This window comes from Amblyomma mixtum, chromosome 10 (genome assembly GCF_055824585.1).
Source record: "Amblyomma mixtum isolate Tamu chromosome 10, ASM5582458v1, whole genome shotgun sequence".
In the NCBI taxonomy this organism is placed as follows: Eukaryota; Metazoa; Arthropoda; class Arachnida; order Ixodida; family Ixodidae; genus Amblyomma; species Amblyomma mixtum.
The window spans coordinates 178,335,181-178,353,034 of record NC_143021.1 but is presented as its reverse complement, the minus strand read 5'-3'; the positions used below and the strand labels follow the sequence as shown (position 1 = coordinate 178,353,034).

At 50.0% G+C, this 17,854-nt stretch overlaps 1 protein-coding gene across 6 annotated transcripts in view; it reads left to right on the top strand.

The window, feature by feature from the left end:
* LOC149327865 (uncharacterized) overlaps positions 1–17,854 on the top strand; it is a 465,648-nt gene that overhangs the window by 417,239 nt on the left and 30,555 nt on the right. The gene's annotated exons all lie outside the window — the stretch shown is intronic.

Genomic DNA, 17,854 nt, shown 5'->3' with positions numbered 1-17,854 from the left:
GCAGCGCAGCTCAATATCGCGCGCTCGCTGGAGCGTGCCGCCTGATGCGTCGGCCCCTGACTTTAACCTTTTTACGTTCATTCTCGACACCTTAGCGCTGTTATGCGCTGTCGTATTTCCCGGGCTTGTTTTTTTATTATTTCATTCTGATGCCCCCTACGCAGCCCGTAAGAGCGTTCTCAAGCATTGTAAGGCGTTCGCGCACGAGCTCTTAACTTGAAGAGGCTTTACCTGTATTCGAAACACGAATACGCGTATATTGGAGTTCCGTTTATAGTGTACGTACCATGCGGCGGGAACGTTGTCATTAGATAGAGAAGTAAGGCGTAGAGAATGACGCTTCTATTAAAACCCGCAGCAGGGTTAATCCCCGGTTCACCAAAAGAAACCTTAGTTCTTGGGAAAGAAAGGTCCCTGCGTTGTATGTTCCTGTTGGTTTTCTTCTCAGGGATGTATTTTGAGGGCCGCGCTGTGTTTAATCTGTTTTTTATCCGAAACCGAATCACACTTCCAGCTTTGAGGAATTAACACTGTTAGGAGCGTTTACGAAGCTCTTTGCGAATGATGTATGGGCAGTACTCAATAATCATGTTTCGTTCCAGTTCGCGTGCGAAAAACATTTCGCTCACATCGGCTTAGCGTGTTTTTTTGTATCAAGCGAAATTCGGTATAAGCGTATTAAGGTCGTGCGTTTAGTAGCTTAATGAAAGCTTAGTGTTTCGTTTTCCCAGGGAACGGCAGCGTGGTCACACTCACGTTTACAGATTGAACAAGTTCTAAAGTCTTCCATTCTTGTAATTCGGAACGATTCATCGCGGCAGCGGAGAAATGTGCGTAATGCAAAAAAGCTTAAGGGGACATGGTCGAGAAGAAATCCAGCGCATTTGCATATATTTAATTAAGAAGTACCTGCTCGGATTAGCGTATATTATGAGATCGTGGTCGTCTTTCAACACACCTCAGAATAGTGCTTGCGAAGAAAAAATAACTGCGTTCACTCAAAGCAAACACACCAAGAGTCGTGATAATGGGCAAAAAAAAAAGTTTATGAATAAAAGCGGTTAAAGCAAGATTTCTCTAATCGCGTGAGCTTCAAAACGGCGCAAAGTTAAAAAAAAAAGAAAGAGCGGTCTTCTGGTTTGCACGTAGGGAAACAAAGGCATCAAGCATAAATTCGCTGAAATACGTGGCCTGATCGAGAACCGCGAATAAACTCGTGTAAGGAGCGGTACAGTGGAAGGAGCCGTTTATGGGGCCCGTGAAAAGCGTTTCGCGACGTCTACACTTACGTGTCGATTCGCCAAAGCCCTTCTCAAGTTTCCTTGTTTGTTTGTTTTTTTTTTCTTTTACTACTGTCGTAAATCTCTTTGCTGCCTTCTATTTCTTTATTTCTCGCTTCGTCAAAACGATCAAAAGCTCGATCGCATCACAAAACACACAACCAGGAGTTCCCGAACGAAAGCAACGCCGATCGTTTTTGCTTGCATGCATACGCGAATAGATCTATCTAAAAGCGGCTTGCAGCAAAACAGTCTTACACGTTGCAACAAACACATAAAAACAAAGCTAGAAACAAAAATAATATACACACAAACGCACCAGTGCGAAAATGCACGCATTTGCTTGTCCTCGAAGCTGTGATGTTGCGTTATTTCTGTTTTTTTTTTTTTTTCCCCTGCCGCTGTTCGCCGTTTGTGTGTAGCGAAGACGTCCTCAATGAAATGCAAAGTGGCGGTGCCGCTCCCGTAGGCGGGCTTCACAGCAACACCTCTGGCGCTTGCTGGCGTGCGTACTCTCACGTATGCAGGCGCGCCCGGCTTGCCCACATTTGGTGCTGATCTCAGTTTCCTTTGTTCATATTTATTTTTGCATTTCCATTTTTTTTTTCGATTCGCTTATTACCGCGGCGAACTGAAAGTAAGAAAAAGAAAACACGTATTCTCTGCTAATAAAACAAAAGTGCGAATACGCCCATGGACGAACAATTAAGTGTGCAGCTAGAAGACAAAAGGATAGAAATTTCACGTCGCCCCTCGTTAAACAGACGGGACGAAGACTGGGAGGGGTGCTGGCTGAAGCATAATCTGCGAAGTTCCACTGTGTACAACAACGCATGTAAAGCAAGAGCAAAAAAAAAAGACAAAAAGGGGAAATGAAGGGTACATGTTGGTTCTGCTGACAGTCGAAAGTAAAACAAATTAAACATTTTTTTTTTCTCTCGCCGCTATGGGAGCTCTGCCATTCGCGTGCAATGCAAAGAAAAGAACTAACGGAGGAACAAAAAAGAAAGAAAGAACGAAGAGCTCTGGGCGGAATAAGATTTCGCAAGAGAAAAAAAAAATGCCACCCCGCCTCGGTAAGCTGGCGTCTAATCAATATGCTAATCCTGCAGATCATTTTTGCTCTTTGTATATCTCTCCTCGTATCCATCGAGCATAGTGTGGAGTGTTTCTGTTTAATGTTTGCGCAACTTTTCTCTTGACAGTGGACGTCCGCCCATGTCACAGACGCTGTTGTTAAGGGACGCTGTACGGACGGGTGTAGTTTCTGACGCGCCCCACACGATACCGAAGGAGAAATGCTTTCGACGATGTTCCAAAGCGGCGTATCTGTTCACGCGTGTATTCCGCAAAAGGTCGTCCTGAAGAAGAGACGAGGACTCAAAAACGGACCACTTTTCCATATCCTATTCTTCTTACTCTGGTTAAAGCGTAAAGCGGGTACCGCTTTGCCTGACAATACGCCAGGGATGAATTATACTCTGGACCGCTGAACTAGCGAAAGTCGCTGCTTAATGGTTTTGAAGAGAAAGGCTGCACTCCGATGTTCTAACCATTTATGAGGTATCGTTCTGTCGTTACCTCTTTGGGTCTCAACAGACAGAAAAAAAGTGATCGCAGTCACAGCTACTTTGCACGCCATTTTACTCGCAAGCGCGCGAACAGTTCGTCGTTGAAAACTTTTCTGTGAAGAACCAAACTCTCTGGGTGTCACCAAACAGAGTTTGAAATGTTCGAACTCGGTTACGAATTATCAGGGGGACAAAATGAACCAACCGGCACTTCCGTCTCATTTGCCGCAACTGTATAGTGTGTTCCTGTACTTGACATTGCTTTGTACACTCCCCCCCCCCCTTACAAAAAAATGTCTTTAGTCAATAGACTGTCCATAGACTATTGTCCATAAAGTCTATATACTTCCTATCAACAAATGCTATAGACTAGATATTGTCCATAAAGTCTATAAACTTCCTATCAACAAATTCTATAGACTACACTATAGACAAAATAAAACCTGCAGACAGTCTATACAGAGTCTACATATTTGTGGTCGTACACTATTAAGACTTGTCTATAGACAGTTCATGCGAGTAAACAATCAGGAGAACATCTTGAGTCACGTTATGCAACCCTGGAAGATAAAATAGATTTTATCCTAACGCCGCGGAGTCCTGTTCGAAACGTATTGATTGCCCTTTCCGTATAACGTGCCCTCTAAGTACACCGAAATAATTATTTTATATACGTCTGGCAGCAGCTACACTCATCATAAAAGCGTTTTCTTTTGTGATCGTCGCCAAGATAAACCGTCTGCCAATATTCGAACGCTTCAGAAAGGCCTACACCTTGGATGAGGCCACGCGCGCGGAATGGCACGCTGAAAGCTTATTATGTATTATGCACGGCCCAGACAACCCCCCCCCCCCCCCCTCCAACGATAACTCAGCGCTTCTTTTATCTTCCCTCGCATGTACAAAGACGGCGAAAGAAAAGCACGAACAGATAAGCGGGGTATCGACATTACTGCAAGCGGGCTTTTCACTGAAACAAAGCGCTTGGGTGTTGTAAGGAGAAGCCACCTTTCTGTGGGGCCTCTTGTCGGAGTTTTCTTCATTTAGGCGCGACAAGGGCACGCTCTCTTCTCGATAAGACAGCGCCCGTCGAGCCCTCGTTTTTTGCATGTAGGGCGTCCGCCGCTGTCTCCGATAACCTTGTTGCGCGGTAGTTTCATAATTGCCCCCCCCCCCCCCCTGCCCCCTTCAACCTTTCATCCCGGTCATCGCGACTGCGCTCCTATAAGCCAGCTCTTTTGTATTTCCGAGAAAGGCTTGCGCACTGCTGATCGCGCAAACACGTCGCTAGAGCACTTTGCCACATCGGTGTCATCGCGCTGCTTGTCTCTCTTATTATATCGAGCCTCCAATTCCCGGTCTATTGTTGGCTGCGAAGAGGCGGTTGAAAGAGAGGGGGGGTGCGAGGGGAAAAGGGGGCGCTACCACCGTTTCACACCCTGCCATTGTCTCGTTACGCCAGTATTAATTAGGCGTCCCTTGTTAATTTATACGCCTGTGGTCGAGAGGTCGCCTGTCCCCTCCTCGACCCTCCTTTCCCCTTTGCCATCGCAAGGTTTCTCCTCAAGAGAGAGAGAGAGAAAGAGGGAGGGGTACTCTGAGTCGCAAAAGAGGTAGGCAGAAGACCTAATGGAGTACCAAACGACAGTGTCCCAGCTGAGGGTCTCATTATGATAAGCTTCTAATTTTTTGTTATTTTTTTCTGAACTTCTTAATTTCTTTTTGTCGTTACGCTACCTGTCGCTGCAGCGTCATCGTTGGTGGATCTCTTTAGTAAACTAAATGGCTTAGCGAGAGGTGCTGTTTATAACGGCCTCACGTGCTCTTTATTCCCGGCTTCTTGAGAGCCTTTAAATTTCCTCTCAATTTATTTTTTCGTTTTGAGTCATTTTTTTTTTCTCCGTCTCTCCGTTTTCTCGCCACTGTACTTCCATTATATACTTAAAGCCACTGTTTCAACCTCCGTTATGACTCCTACCCCTTAACTCTTCTTCCCAAGAAAGTAGACGAATCGCTGTCGCGGTTCTTTCATCTCCTTAAAAACAAGGTTTTACGACGCTTTCTCAAGGGTGCGTTATTCGAACTCTACCCTTAGTTGCACCTACAGTCTTGTGTGTCGCGGTGAACAACGCGGATATAATAATGCGCATGCGACAGAAAGAAATAATAAGCTTGAAGAAGTGAAATAGGAGGAAAGGGGGCTGTCTATTGCTCTCCAATCTTCGAACCCCTAATCACGACTGATCTATCCATCGATCGGTCTGCCTTTCTTCATTCGCGCTCGCCTCTCCGTTGTCCCCTCCGACGAACTGCACGGCATCTCCTGCTGCGCGCGCCGTTACACGGCGCATTGATTTACTGCCTGACCCCGAGGCGGGTTAATTTGACTATAATTCTCCGATCCACCACCGCCGCCCCGGTGCTGATGCCACACGCGCCCCCTTTTGTTTGGCGAATCTGAGGCCACGATCGTCGCTTTGTTTCGTGCGGGCACTGGCGAGGGTGTGAAGAGGTGAGAACAAAAGGGCCAGAGCACTGGACGTATCGGCGCGATCGCCTCGTCTCGTCTACGTTGCCGTGGGTAGCGCGCTCTCATAGAGTATATGGCGCGTTTTGTTGTTTGTTATTCTTTTCTGCTGGTTTTTTTTCCGCCTAGTTGGCGATCTCCCCTCTTTCTTGGCGTCTATGTTTCCGTTAGTCGTGGGGTTTAGGCGTCGCTTTGAGCCGTTCAGTGGCGATTTGATCAGTGAGCGAGTAGACGCAGCGAAAGTTACTTTGAATGCGGGGGAAAATGTGACGCTGTTTGCGTTTCTCGCCTGGTGAATGTTATGTTGGGGCAATGCGTCGAATATATTAGGTGCGGTCGCTTCAGCCTCCATTCTTATATTCCATCGGTCTTCCTTTACTGTCTAGCTGGCTTCTTCGTTATTTTGGGTTTCGTCTGCTCTTTAGCGGCTGTCTCTTTCTTCCTTTCTTTCTTTCTTTCTTTCTCTCTTTCTTTCTTTCCTTCTTTCTTTCTTTCCTTCTTTCTCTCTTTCTTTCTTTTCTTTTCTTCCTTCCTTCCTTTCTTTCTTTCTTTCTTCCTTCCTTCCGTCCTTCATTTCTTCCTTCATTTCTTACCTTCCTTCCTTTCTTTCCTGCCTTCCATCCTCCCTTTCTTCATTCCTTCTTTCTTTCTTCCTTTCTTTCTCTGCTCCTTAGGCCTTGCCCTTAAGTTGCGATGAAACCAGAGAGCGCACCCCTTTCATAACTCGCTTGTATCAACTTTACGCACGTCGAGACTCCTTGCCTCTGCGAATTGATTTAAAGTACGCGCAAATGTTGAAATGAACCGACGCGGCGTTTAACAATAGCACCGCTGTTCAGCGTATCTGCCAGCTGGCGTCGCACCACCGTTGCGCCTGTGTCGCCGCGGTACGCAACGGGCGTGCAACGCGCCGTCGTTTCCTTGTTGTCTTCGCGACGCATTTATCTCCCTGCCTCTTTGTTGTCTCTACGGAGAAACAGTGACGCGCCAACGCGGACAACAACGGTTGCCGCTGCCTGGGGAAATCTTCTCTTCCGCTCGACCCCCCCCCCCCCCCCCTCCCCCCGTTTCGTCTTACTCTGGTGCCCTCAGCGTCTACAAAGTTGCCCATAAGGCTCCCTGCGTCATAGAAACCGGCAAAACGAGTGGCCTAAAGTTTGGGGTTTTTCGGATTGTCGCGTCATCTTTGGGCACTTGGATGAACTACTTGAAGCTGTGGACTCCGGTATTTTTGCAGTGACTGGGTGCTGGTGAAGCTTTTTATTGCATAAAGCTTTGTGCGGGAGGAGGAGGAAATACGTCTGTTGACCAAAGAAACTGAGCTCACGGAGCAGATTTCTCCTCGTTAAAGAAATCAGCGCGCTCATTGGGCCGAAATTGTTAGGATTACTGACAGTAGCGCTACTTCTGGATGCATAGATGAACTACTTTAAAGTGTTTGTCTTCAGAAGAGAGAGCCATAATCCCCTCCCCATGGAAGCGACAGTCAGGGTTTTTTTGTGCGTGGACGTCAGCGCTAGAGGCTTATACGCATACATGTTCTTTGCTTACAGAAAGGTCTGTATCTACGCTAAAACACGGAGTACCCTTTCAGGAGATGGGCGGATATGATTGAGGGATGTCCCAACTTGAGTGTTTAAAGAGGTCTCGTTGGAACGATACCTCTCGCACGAGAGCTGACGCTCAGCTCACAGTTCGTCGTCGAGGTCTTGTCTTTCCAACGAAGGAAGATAACGCAAAATGCTTCGAAATCCGCGTCTCAGGTTCTCTCTCTTTAACCGAAGTGGGTTTTTGCATGCAAGCTATCACGCTCAGTTCTTGTTAGTTTCGAAATATTCGTTATTTTTTGCGCGCCGGTATTTCTATGCTAAAAAGTGAAACACTGGCCAAATTCGTGGACGTTCTTTTTTTCCGACTCGCTTATCAACCCATCTCAAGTTGCCTCTGCGACTTTGACTCGACACCGTCAACATCTGACCGCCTTCTCGGTGTCTGCGATGTCTCGAGTCGTCTTCGAATAATTTTTTTTTTTTAAAAGAGGAGGGTGAGGGGTGGAAGGGGGGGGGGGGAATTCCGAGACAAGGCAAGACGCATAACGAGCTGTCACATTGTCCGCAGAAAGCAACAAGAAGAAGAAAAAAAGAAATAAAGTGTATCTTCTCCCAGGGAACAGGGGGAGGGCAATCTTTAACGCTCGACGCCGGAAGAGCACAGGGAGCTTAAGGAACTCCGGGCCGCACTTGCTCATTGAGTCTTAACTTGTCAGAAGCCCCGTAACAACGTTTACTTTCTTCTTTGCAGGCAAGCCTGCTTTGCATTATCTAGATAGCTCTCCCGGCCTGGGGGACAGCGTCCTGGTATTAATTCTTGCTCCTCTGAAAACGCGGGGAATATCGTATTTGCATGTTTACTGTGTGTAGAAGGGAACCCTGATTTTTTGTTTAATTCATTTTCTAATACTCGCTTTTTTGTTTCCTTCCTAGAAATCTCTCCTCTTGAGCCCTCGTCGCAGCAGTAGCGGGTGTTTTTTTAACACGCACACGTTTTTCAGTGTCGCCGACAGCCGAGACAAGACTTAGCTCGAGGTTCTGGCGCTTTTGTCGAAGCGAGGCGATAATTATTTTTCGGGGAGGCCGACGCTGCTTCCAACTAGCGCGAGAGGCCGTCTTTTATTTGTCCTTCAAGGACAGACTGGTTATCGCGTCATGCTCTAAGAAGTCGCTTTTCTTTTCGTCATAGAAACAGCGTCGGGGCAAGTGTCTCTTAACAACAATGCAAGGAAGTGAGTTAAGTGGGTGAGAGAGTGAGGTGATCAAGGGATGAGTGCGGGAGTTAGTGAGCGCTGTGTGTTAGTGATAAGCGAGTGAGGTGAATGAGTGGGATGCACAAGTGATGAGTGAGTGTAGTGAGCGAGGGATGAGTGAGTCAGTTAGTGAATGGGTGAGTGAGCAAGGTGAGCGAGGAATGAGTGAGTGAGTTATGTGTGTGAGGTGTGTTAGTGATAAGTGAGTGAGTGAGTGAGTGAGTGAGTGAGTGAGTGAGTGAGTGAGTGAGTGGGTGAGTGGGTGAGTGAGTGAGTGGGTGAGTGAGTGAGTGAGTGAGTGAGTGAGTGAGTGAGTGAGTGAGTGAGAGAGAGAGAGAGAGAGAGAGCGGGAGAGAGAGAGAGAGAGAGAGAGATCCTCTTCCTGCAAACTTCGGTTTTGTAGGAGTGTAATACGAACTGCTTTCTTTAGTGCGAATCTAACGTTCCGCTTCATTCCAAATGACCGCGAACACTTCGGTTAAGCACATGGAGCAAACTGTCGGGGTCGCGAAATCTCGCGTGAGATGTCAGTGCTCGCCGGAAAGCGTGCGAGCTGTTTTCCGCAGCTTGCCTGTGGATCATGCGGGCTGTAAAACACAGCTGACTTTTACGAGGCTTGCTTGCGATGATGTCGTCCTTAAAGTGGGTTTTATGCTCTCGCCAGTTGTTCAGCATGCTAGTACTTGTTCCAGTGAATACCGCGGGGCCCGTATGCTGTTTGTGTAGGTTATGCCCCAGAGGCAAGATGGTTTTCAGGAAGGCTAACTAGTTACTCAAGTCGTTCTCCACGTGCACTCTGTACCGGCATGCTGAGGTAACTACTTCTTTTCCTAAAGCTTTGGCGTGCATTCTCTTGCGAACAGAGCAGAAACAACGCGCTTCTCTCACTTGCCCCTAGCAGTGTGTGAATTCAAGCTGACTGTTACAATGCTTGGCGTGTTTATTCCCGTCCTGAAACACTGAATTGTTCACGAAAAAGTTACCGAGCCGTCCGAGTAGCGTTTCTGATATTTACTGCTCTTCCCTGTGATTATATTTTTCCTCATATGGCCAGCGTCAAGCATATTTTTCAAAACAGCGGATAGCACCTAACTTAGAGAACAGCTTGAAAGTGTACGCTTCGCAGTAGCTAGCACATTATCTGAAAAAGAAAATAACGACCAATAACTAGACTGAGAACCGGTTTTAAATAGAAATTAGGGTACATTTTTTTTCACGTCTGTGTCCGCTGCATGCGACCTATTCTCAGCGAAAAGCGAGTACCGTTTGTTGCCCTCTTCTTGAGGGGCGTTTCAATAGGTTCTTCGCGATCAGGTTCACGTATGTTTTCAACGGAGACTGGCAATCCTTCGATGTCCGCCACCGTTTAAAATAGGTCGTTGTTGCACATAGGCTTTCTGCGGTGAACGAAACAAAAAAAGAACAATGTTCAATGTTTCTTGACTTCATATTAGCTGCGAAGCACAAAATCGATGTGCCGTGAATCATCCGGTCGCCTTTGTCACGAACATTGATCACCTGACCAAGGAAATCTTGTTTTCCCTTTTCGGTCCACGCACCTACACACCCGTTCCTACAGTATTGCGGAAATGTTTCGTTTCGTGCGTACAAGCCTTCCTGTATATTTTCTCCGGTACGGAAAACCCATCTCGGTATCAGGAAGAACAGTCCGGAGGAGATTGCTATTCGTCAGAGCAATGTCGTCGCCTCGACTCATGGTTTTTTTTTATCTCTTTTCTCGGCGACCAACTGCCTCCCGCCCACGTGGGCGGCACGCCCGGGTGTCCCCGTCCGCCTATGGCCTATGTATGAGGCCCGTAGTGGTTCGGGAGCGTAGGCTGAAGAAGAGTCATTAGGAGGCCGTAAGCAATGAGACACTGTGTACATTATCGCGCACCTTATATATCGCCGCGTCCCTGGCCGCCTCGACAATGAGAGGGGTACTCGAACGCCTCGATGGGGCCAGGTCACTATACATACGCTCGCTACATCCGAAGCTGGGCTGCCAGAAGTAGCTCGTTACTAAGCGCGAATCTCCTACTACGCTCGCTGCTCGGAGCCCTCGCTAACGGCTCCTTCGAGCACACCTGGTCTGACCCGAGTGTCTTTTTTCCTACCCGCGTGGATGAGAGATACGTAGGAGACAGCCGGTGGCGCTTGAGTAAATCAAGGGTCGAAAGATTGGCGCGGCGTAGAGACACTACGGCTCTCGGAGAAAGGCCTATTGATTGGCGCTTGCCGAAAGGACCGGCCGGCAGGCATCGGCCGGCCGGCTTACGGAATCCACACACACGCACGACCGTACAGTAAGGTCCTGCAGGCCGGACGGGAAAAAACAGCGTCGCGCAGATCTACTCAAGACACGGGCAAAGAAACGAGCCGAGGACGCATGGAGGCATAAACGCCGACAGTGCATCGCTGAGGAGAGTAAAGCCGGCCATCGCGAGAGTCCTCGGTGTCCGCCCGAAGAACGAAGGGGGGACACCGTTGGGAAGAATGTGCCGGTCTCGGGGTGGAAACGAGGGGGGGGGGAGGAGGGGGGGGAGTTGAGCTGGCGCATTGAGATCCGGCCACGGCGGCCCAATTCTCGATGCCGCACGGACCGGCTCTCTGGCAAACAGCAAGAAAAAATATCCGAGGCGGCTCAGCTTGCACGAAGCTCGGGCATCGAGGAAGGAAAAGCCTACGCGGCGATGCAGCGGCAGTGGCTACTCGCTTTGTTTTCCCGTCTTTCCCCTCCGTCCCTCGATGTCCGAAGGGAGGAGAGCTTCGGACAGGGAAAGGGAGTTCTTCTCCCGTCTTCCGCTCACGGCGCGTCGCCCACACTCGCACGTACACACCGCTGTCTCTACTCTCCCAGCAGCAGCAGCAGCAGCAGCAGATAGCACGCGCGCGCTTGCCTCTACTGCAGGCCTGTCCAGACTGCGAGGCCCTGCCTGGCGCCGTGTTTACACTGCCTCCGAAGCCCCGCTTGTTTACGCACCCGTCTATCGGGCTCTGCTTCCTTTCCCTACGGCCCTGCCCGTTGGTTCGTTGATGTGAGCAGGAGGACGCCCGGGCCAAGGCAGGAGGTCTTAAGCGCCGCATCCCCCCACCCCGCTCCTAGCTCTCGCGCGCCCAACTCTGGCAAAGCCCGTCGTCTCGGTGTTCCTCAACGTTGCCATGGCGACTGTTGTTGTTTCTTCGGGCCCGGGAATTGTTTGTTTTCGGGACCCCTGCCGCTGCCGTGGTTGTTTAGCTTTGCGCTTGCGAGGGTCCCCACGGGTGGGTGGATTCGCTTGCCGAGTCCGAAGGTTTCGGATGACCCGCGCGTGCTTCCCTTCCTTGGCTGCTCGGCGTCCCCTTCTTTGCTCGGGGCCTTCTCCTATTGCTTACCGACCCACCGTCCGCGGCAGCCTTCCCCTTCAGCGACGCCCCCGTCTACGCTTTCCCCCTTCCCAGCAGCGCGGTGGGATAGCGTCCAGCACGCCGGACACGACGCTGCCTGCGAAGCAAGAGAAAACACACGCTCCTTCCACGAAGGACTGCTAGCGCTTGTCCTTCCTTCCAAGGTGCCCTTTGTTGTCTCGCGTGCGCCCATTGTTTTTGCATCCCGAGCTTCTCCCCTGCGTCTCCGCCTTCGCTGCTGCCGTCCACTATATACCTATACGCCGAGCCTGGCTGTTTCCTCAGAAGGAAGGGTAAGAGGAGGCGGTGTGGCTAGCGTACTCCGGCAGGCCGTCGTGTACGTGATTACCCTTTCGGGCGTTTTGCTCGGGGTTGTTTGTCTTCGCGGGACAGGCCGTGGGTAAGATGGAAGGGAAGCGCGTCTCCTTCTCCGGCTACGAGACGCGCCGACGGGTGTGTGCGGGAGAGGCCTGACGGGCAGTGCGTTACGGCAGCGGCATCGCATCCGTATAGTATACACACGGCCTGTCTCCTCCTTTTCCTTCTTATGGTTGTCTCCGTTCCGGGAGCGCGGCGCTGCTCTGCTATCCGGTTGCAGGCCGCTTCTGCAAGGGAGAAAGGAGTGCGCAAAGAAAGCAGAAACAGCTCAGCAAGGCTGCGGCAACCTTGTTTACATGGGCCGTAGTCGTACCGCTCGCGCGCCGCTGCAAACATCCGTTCCAGCTTGCACCGCTCCTGCCCCCCTTTCCTTCCCCGAACGTCCTTTGCGTTTGTCTCGGCGCGGCTTGCTCTGTGTGTGAGGTTCTCGCGTATTTTATGTAGGTTAGGCCTACGTGTGATGTTTTGTTTCTGCGTCATCCCTCCACACTTTTCCCTGGTGTCCCACTGTTGGGCGGTATGGTCTTATCGCTGGATGACGCAGCGAGATGCTGTGTGGAGGGCACGCCGTTAGTACTGAGTTCATCTGCCCGGGTATCGGCTGTGGGGACGCGGAGTTGCATTTTGAAACCGTTGTGCGTAGTAAGCGGATCCCCCCCCCCCCCCCTTCTACCCTCCTTTTATTCTATCCCAGGTTTTTTTTCCTGTTTTTGTTTGTTCGTACACCGTCGTTCGAAGCGAGTAGAACAACCCGTGCGTCTTGTTTGCCGCTGTGGTCGCTCAGTTGCCGTGACTTCGAGTTGCCACGGATTCCCTGGCTTGTTTTCCGCAGAGGCCGGAACAAAGTTAAAAGCATCCGGCAGTCTTAGGGGCACGTTGCGATGACGGTGGCGCTGGCTGGACACTTTTCGAGTTTCGAACGTCGCTACGCCGTCATACGTGCATCCTTACGGGCGATTCTCTCTTAACTCAAATTTACTGGGTCGGCGATTTTGCTTACGCGACGCTCCTCTCGGAGGCTAGCTGTTTCCCTCGAGAGTTCTCTCCCTCGTCCGGACCAACGCGCAGCGCAACTTTTGGAGCGTTAGCTCTAGTACTCTCATTACTCAAGGTCGCGTTAGCATGAAACACAAGGTCAATCGAGTGGGACCAGTTGGTGGTACCATTGGTACACAGATTGTGGACCACCTGATTGGCGTAGAATGCTCGGAGTGGTATCAAACGATTCAGCGCGTTACGGAGCATAAGATTACTAGTCGAATCAAAGCATAGCGCGTCAGAGGAATTCGCACCGACGACCTTTGTTTCCACAAACCATCACTTCTTGAAGCTTCAAACGTCCATTACGGCCAAACTGATTGACGTAGCACACTCGAAGTGGTGTCAAACGATTTGTCTTCTTGCGCTGTATACGTTGACATCAAAAATAAGTAGATATCCGGATATAACGAAAAATTTGTATCGGATATAGCGAAGATGGTTAATGACGCAGTATCCGTTCGATATTGCTAACGCTCGATACTCATGAGCTGCCTCAGCGTTTTGCTCTTTTTTCGTTGCGCTTTGTTGGTAGACGCCGTACGCTGCTGCCGGCGCCCCCAGCAGAATCGCTTTTCTGCGTGCAGCTCGTATACCTCTGCTGAGATCACTGCAAGACTGCTTAGCTTTTTAAGGTTTATATGTTTTAGCGAAGGAGTCACGATGAGGCGGATCATGGTCGTTCTAAATCTTAACGTGACGCAGCGGTTGGGACGTACCGTTTTAGTAAAACCACGTTCGCTTCCTGACCAGGAGGTGAAGAATAAGTTTCCACGTTTTACTGGCAGTAAAACGGTCCGGACGGCTCCGCTAAAGAGATTCCGCCAGGGCGATAAAAGAGAAGTCGACGTTCTTGTCTGCCTGTGTTCCGGAGGGGCTCCTGCTATGAATGATTGTTTTCACGACCACGCTGAAGCCGAATTCTCAAGTCTGATTTTTACTAAACCTCGAATCGTGGATCGCTTCAGTATTCACTTACGCCTTGTCGGCTTTCTTGAATGACCAGCGTATGCTTTGGAAAACTGTTTCGTGAATCCGCCGCAGACACTCTGTGCAACCTCGTGAGCACACCGTAACTGGAGTACGCGAACAAGTGCAGTACGTTTGTAGTCTTAGTGACTTCTTGAAAGACGTTAAGGACGGCGAAATTTTTGTGCAAAGCCTTAACTCATTGCTGTGTTTTGTGGGTTAAAATCGAATCGTTTGTTTACTGTAGTTGGGAGTGCATGCTTCAGGAAGTAGGAACAACCTTGAGATTAGCTAATCTACGAGCTAATCTAGTAATCCGATCTCTATGTCCACCCTGTGATGGAGGCTGCCCGCGTGACGCTATCCGTCGCGTTGGGACCGAAAATCTATCCCGGATCGCTGGAGGCTCGAGGTGGGTTGGATTTCGACGCAGCTCCCTAATGTGCAGTGCTGTCACAGTGCACGACATGCGCTTATCTCCACATATACACTTCGACTGCGCGCGCATCAGAAGTCAGTAGCATCAACAGTAGCAGCTAAAGCGAACACTGACTGCTCTCATCCGATTGGACAGTGAGTGTCATGCTGCTGCCTTTGCTTTGTGAAGAAGCAGATTGGTCGGTGAGAGCCGCAGGGACGGACAAAAAGCTCGTTGGGTGAAAGGGGTGTGGCATTGGCTGGAAAGGGAAGAAGGCGTGGCTAAGAGCGCATGCCGTGGAAGACGCGGAGCAGAGGCAAGAGCCATCTACGCGCGTACGCGTCGCGGAAATTAAACGAAACGCGTGGGCGGCAGCTCGTGATTAATCGAGCAGCGATAGGGATCCCCTGATTCTTCTTTACCGCTCTCCCCCCCCCCCCCCCCCCCCCCCCCATTTCTCCCCATACCCCTTCTCTTTCGTACTACTCCTACCATTTGCTTATTTCCTTAGTAACTCTACGTTTCATCTCTAACGCCAGGTTCTCTCTTTTACTTGTTATTTCGTTTTCATGCCGCTTTTCTTTATTTTGTTTTTCTTTGTGCGTTCCCTAGTTCGATGCATCTTAGCGCCGACCGGCGCACTTCTAACCTCCTGCTGCACTTTGCTCTAATGTTCTTCGAAGACGCGCGGTACGAAAGGGACAATTAACGGGAAGCTTTGAAAGCGAAAAAAAAAAAGGGGTGTAGAGACGACACGAGGCGGAGTAGCGAGGCCGAGTGTTTCGAAAACGGATGGTTCGAGGCACCGTCCTGAGGCTCCTCCTTACCTTACCTTACCCCCCCCCCCCCCCCCCCCCCCCCCTCCCTTCTACTACCTCCCTTCTCTCGAAACTGCGAACGCTCGGGAGTGCTTCTCTGAGATAAGAGAAGCGAAACGGACAGCGCAGGACCCTCCGATTGTCGCCGTCCGCACGTTCGGGGTCACTTCAGCCCCCCCCCCCCCCCCCCCCCCCCCTCTTCCTCGAAAGAATAATTAAACCTCGCGGTGCAGGAGCCCTTTCGCGAAGACGGGTGGGCCTGCACTATTCTTCTATCGAGTAAGCAAGGTGACAACTGGAGGCGGTTATTCGTGCAGCCCTTTGATAGCTCGTAGCTTCAGCCGTTTTACGGTTTGTTCGCAATATTTCTTTCCGTCTAACCGAACTGAGAAGATCCATTGCTTCGTGTTTCCGAGCTTAGTTGAGCGCACAAGCCTTTAAAGGTCCCCTCCTGGGAGCGTCGACGGCACAGGAAGTGCCCATTAAGAAGCCATAAGTGTAGACTTGGCTAGCTTCTTCCCGTTCTCGGGGGTTGCCTTGGACAAAGAGAGATAGTAAGAGATGCTATTTTCTTTTCCGACTCCGTGACTCCTTGTTTTCGATCGCTAGAGCAATTACGTACACTTCCCGTGAAGCCCTTCTCTCCCTCTAAAAGAAGTGAAGAAGGCACGAAGCTTCCGTAATAACTTTAGTAATTACTCCGAGTTCTTGAAAAGTCGCCCTTCCTTACTTTCGGTCTATCGTGTTCCAGTTATCCTTTTTTTTTTTTTAATGAGGAGGGGCGGGGGGGGGGGGGGGGGTAGCCAGAATGAACTAAGTGATTCCGTCCTACGAGACGTGAGAGAAATCTGCGGTTCTGTACTTTTGAGCAGGGGTCCCAATGATCCCCGAAGCATTCGCTCCTTTTGTGAAAGACCATTTTCGCCGTCTACGGCACCGGTTATCTCCGGTCTGTTGCACGAAGGAGCCGAAGAAATCCGTGATTGTCGTCGTCGAAAAAATCATCGCTCTACCTGTCACGCACCGGGCCGCCTAATGACCTCCGGGACGGTGACTGATGGCGTGGTAGCAGCGACTGTGTGCCTTCGTGTGGATAGGTGCCCGCACCGATCCGACCTGTTCCGGCGCTTCGACGTTCTCCTTTCGAAACGTGGCCGTCTTGTACGATAACGGCCGCTGCCTTGTGAGGGAATTTTCGAACGACAGGCCGGCCGAGTCAAGGGTGTATCTATTCCCGCCGACATTCGGAGAAATGAACGCGCGGTTTTCTTTTTTTTTCTCTCATATTTTCACTTTTTTTTCTGAAAGACGATGGCCCCCTCCTCGTGTTTCCGTCCGTCCTGTTTTAGGCTAATTACGCACACCGGCTGCTTCCTCCAGCCAGTTTTCCTTGTTTTTATCTCGAAATCTGGACTCTATATTTTCCTCCGACTTGTTACTTTTAACTTATTTCTGCAATCCAGGAAGGTTGTCATGGAAATGCAGCTCATCCGTTTCGTCCGAAGGCTCATTTGTTTAGCAAGCGTCCTGAGTCAAGCACTTCCTGAGTACGGGCCCCATTGTTTTACACTCTTACTCATCTCTCCTTCTCCTCCTCTTCCTTATCGTCGTCGGTTTTGTTCGTGTTATTGTTATAAATATTTCTTCACCGCTCTGGTCGCTTAGCTGTCATGCACGAAGGAGCAGTTCTCACCCGGAGTACAATGGCCACATCTTGTGCCCCTGCAAAAAGAGCGTCGGCTTTTTCGCAATATAACATTGCATGTCAGTGAAGACAGCTTTGCAGTAACGAACGCACGCGACATGAAGTCAAGTCCCGACGTTCAGGACGACATATAAGCGCTTCAGCGTTTTTAATTAGCTTCGCGCGATGCTCCAACCACAGATTGTCTCTAACAAGTGTCCTGCAGCATGTGCAGTGGCTTAATGCGTGGCAGTGGCAATTAAATTCAATTTTTAAAGCAAGGTAGAAACGTGGAGAGCCACGTCGTTGTCGTCTGTATTAACACAAAGCTAGCACGTTCCTTGCATCTAAAGCCGACAAAAACTAGCTGCAAGCTATACACGGTAGTATTCCAGCAAGCACATTCTTTCCAACGTTGACGCGCTTAACGACAGCTGTGACTTCTAGCTTTCTGTCTTTTGACGCGTCTTTCCACTGCAACGCCCCAGAAACGGCGACAGCACTAGAAACACGTGCGACTACACGGCAAAAAAAAAAAAAAAAAAAATGCGCAGTCAAAGACCGGGAAAAGGACGAGAAAGAGTGCGGTTTTACGTTCCACTAGTTGTGCACGTGTCAGGGAAAAGAAGACACAGTAAAATAAGCTAGCAAAAAAAAAAGGGGGGGGGGGTGGAGGCAATCGCCGCGCGACCGATTCAAGGGTGTGTGATACATTCAAGAAGGGGAAGCAACCTTTCAACTACAGGGTGTTGCGCCAAGCACGCCGGCATGCACCATTATTCTGGATGCTGAAGAGAAGGAAGAAGGATGTGGGGCACATGCTCATCCGTCTCAATCGGGGAAGAGCAGTGTCTTGTAAGCGGTCGGCGCGTTTTCTCCACTGCTTCTTTCTTTTATCCTTCTATCTCTTTCTCTAGCCTATAGCGTTATCTTCCTCTTCTTTATTTCTCACCACCCTTCGGCACATTTGTTTGCCGTCCG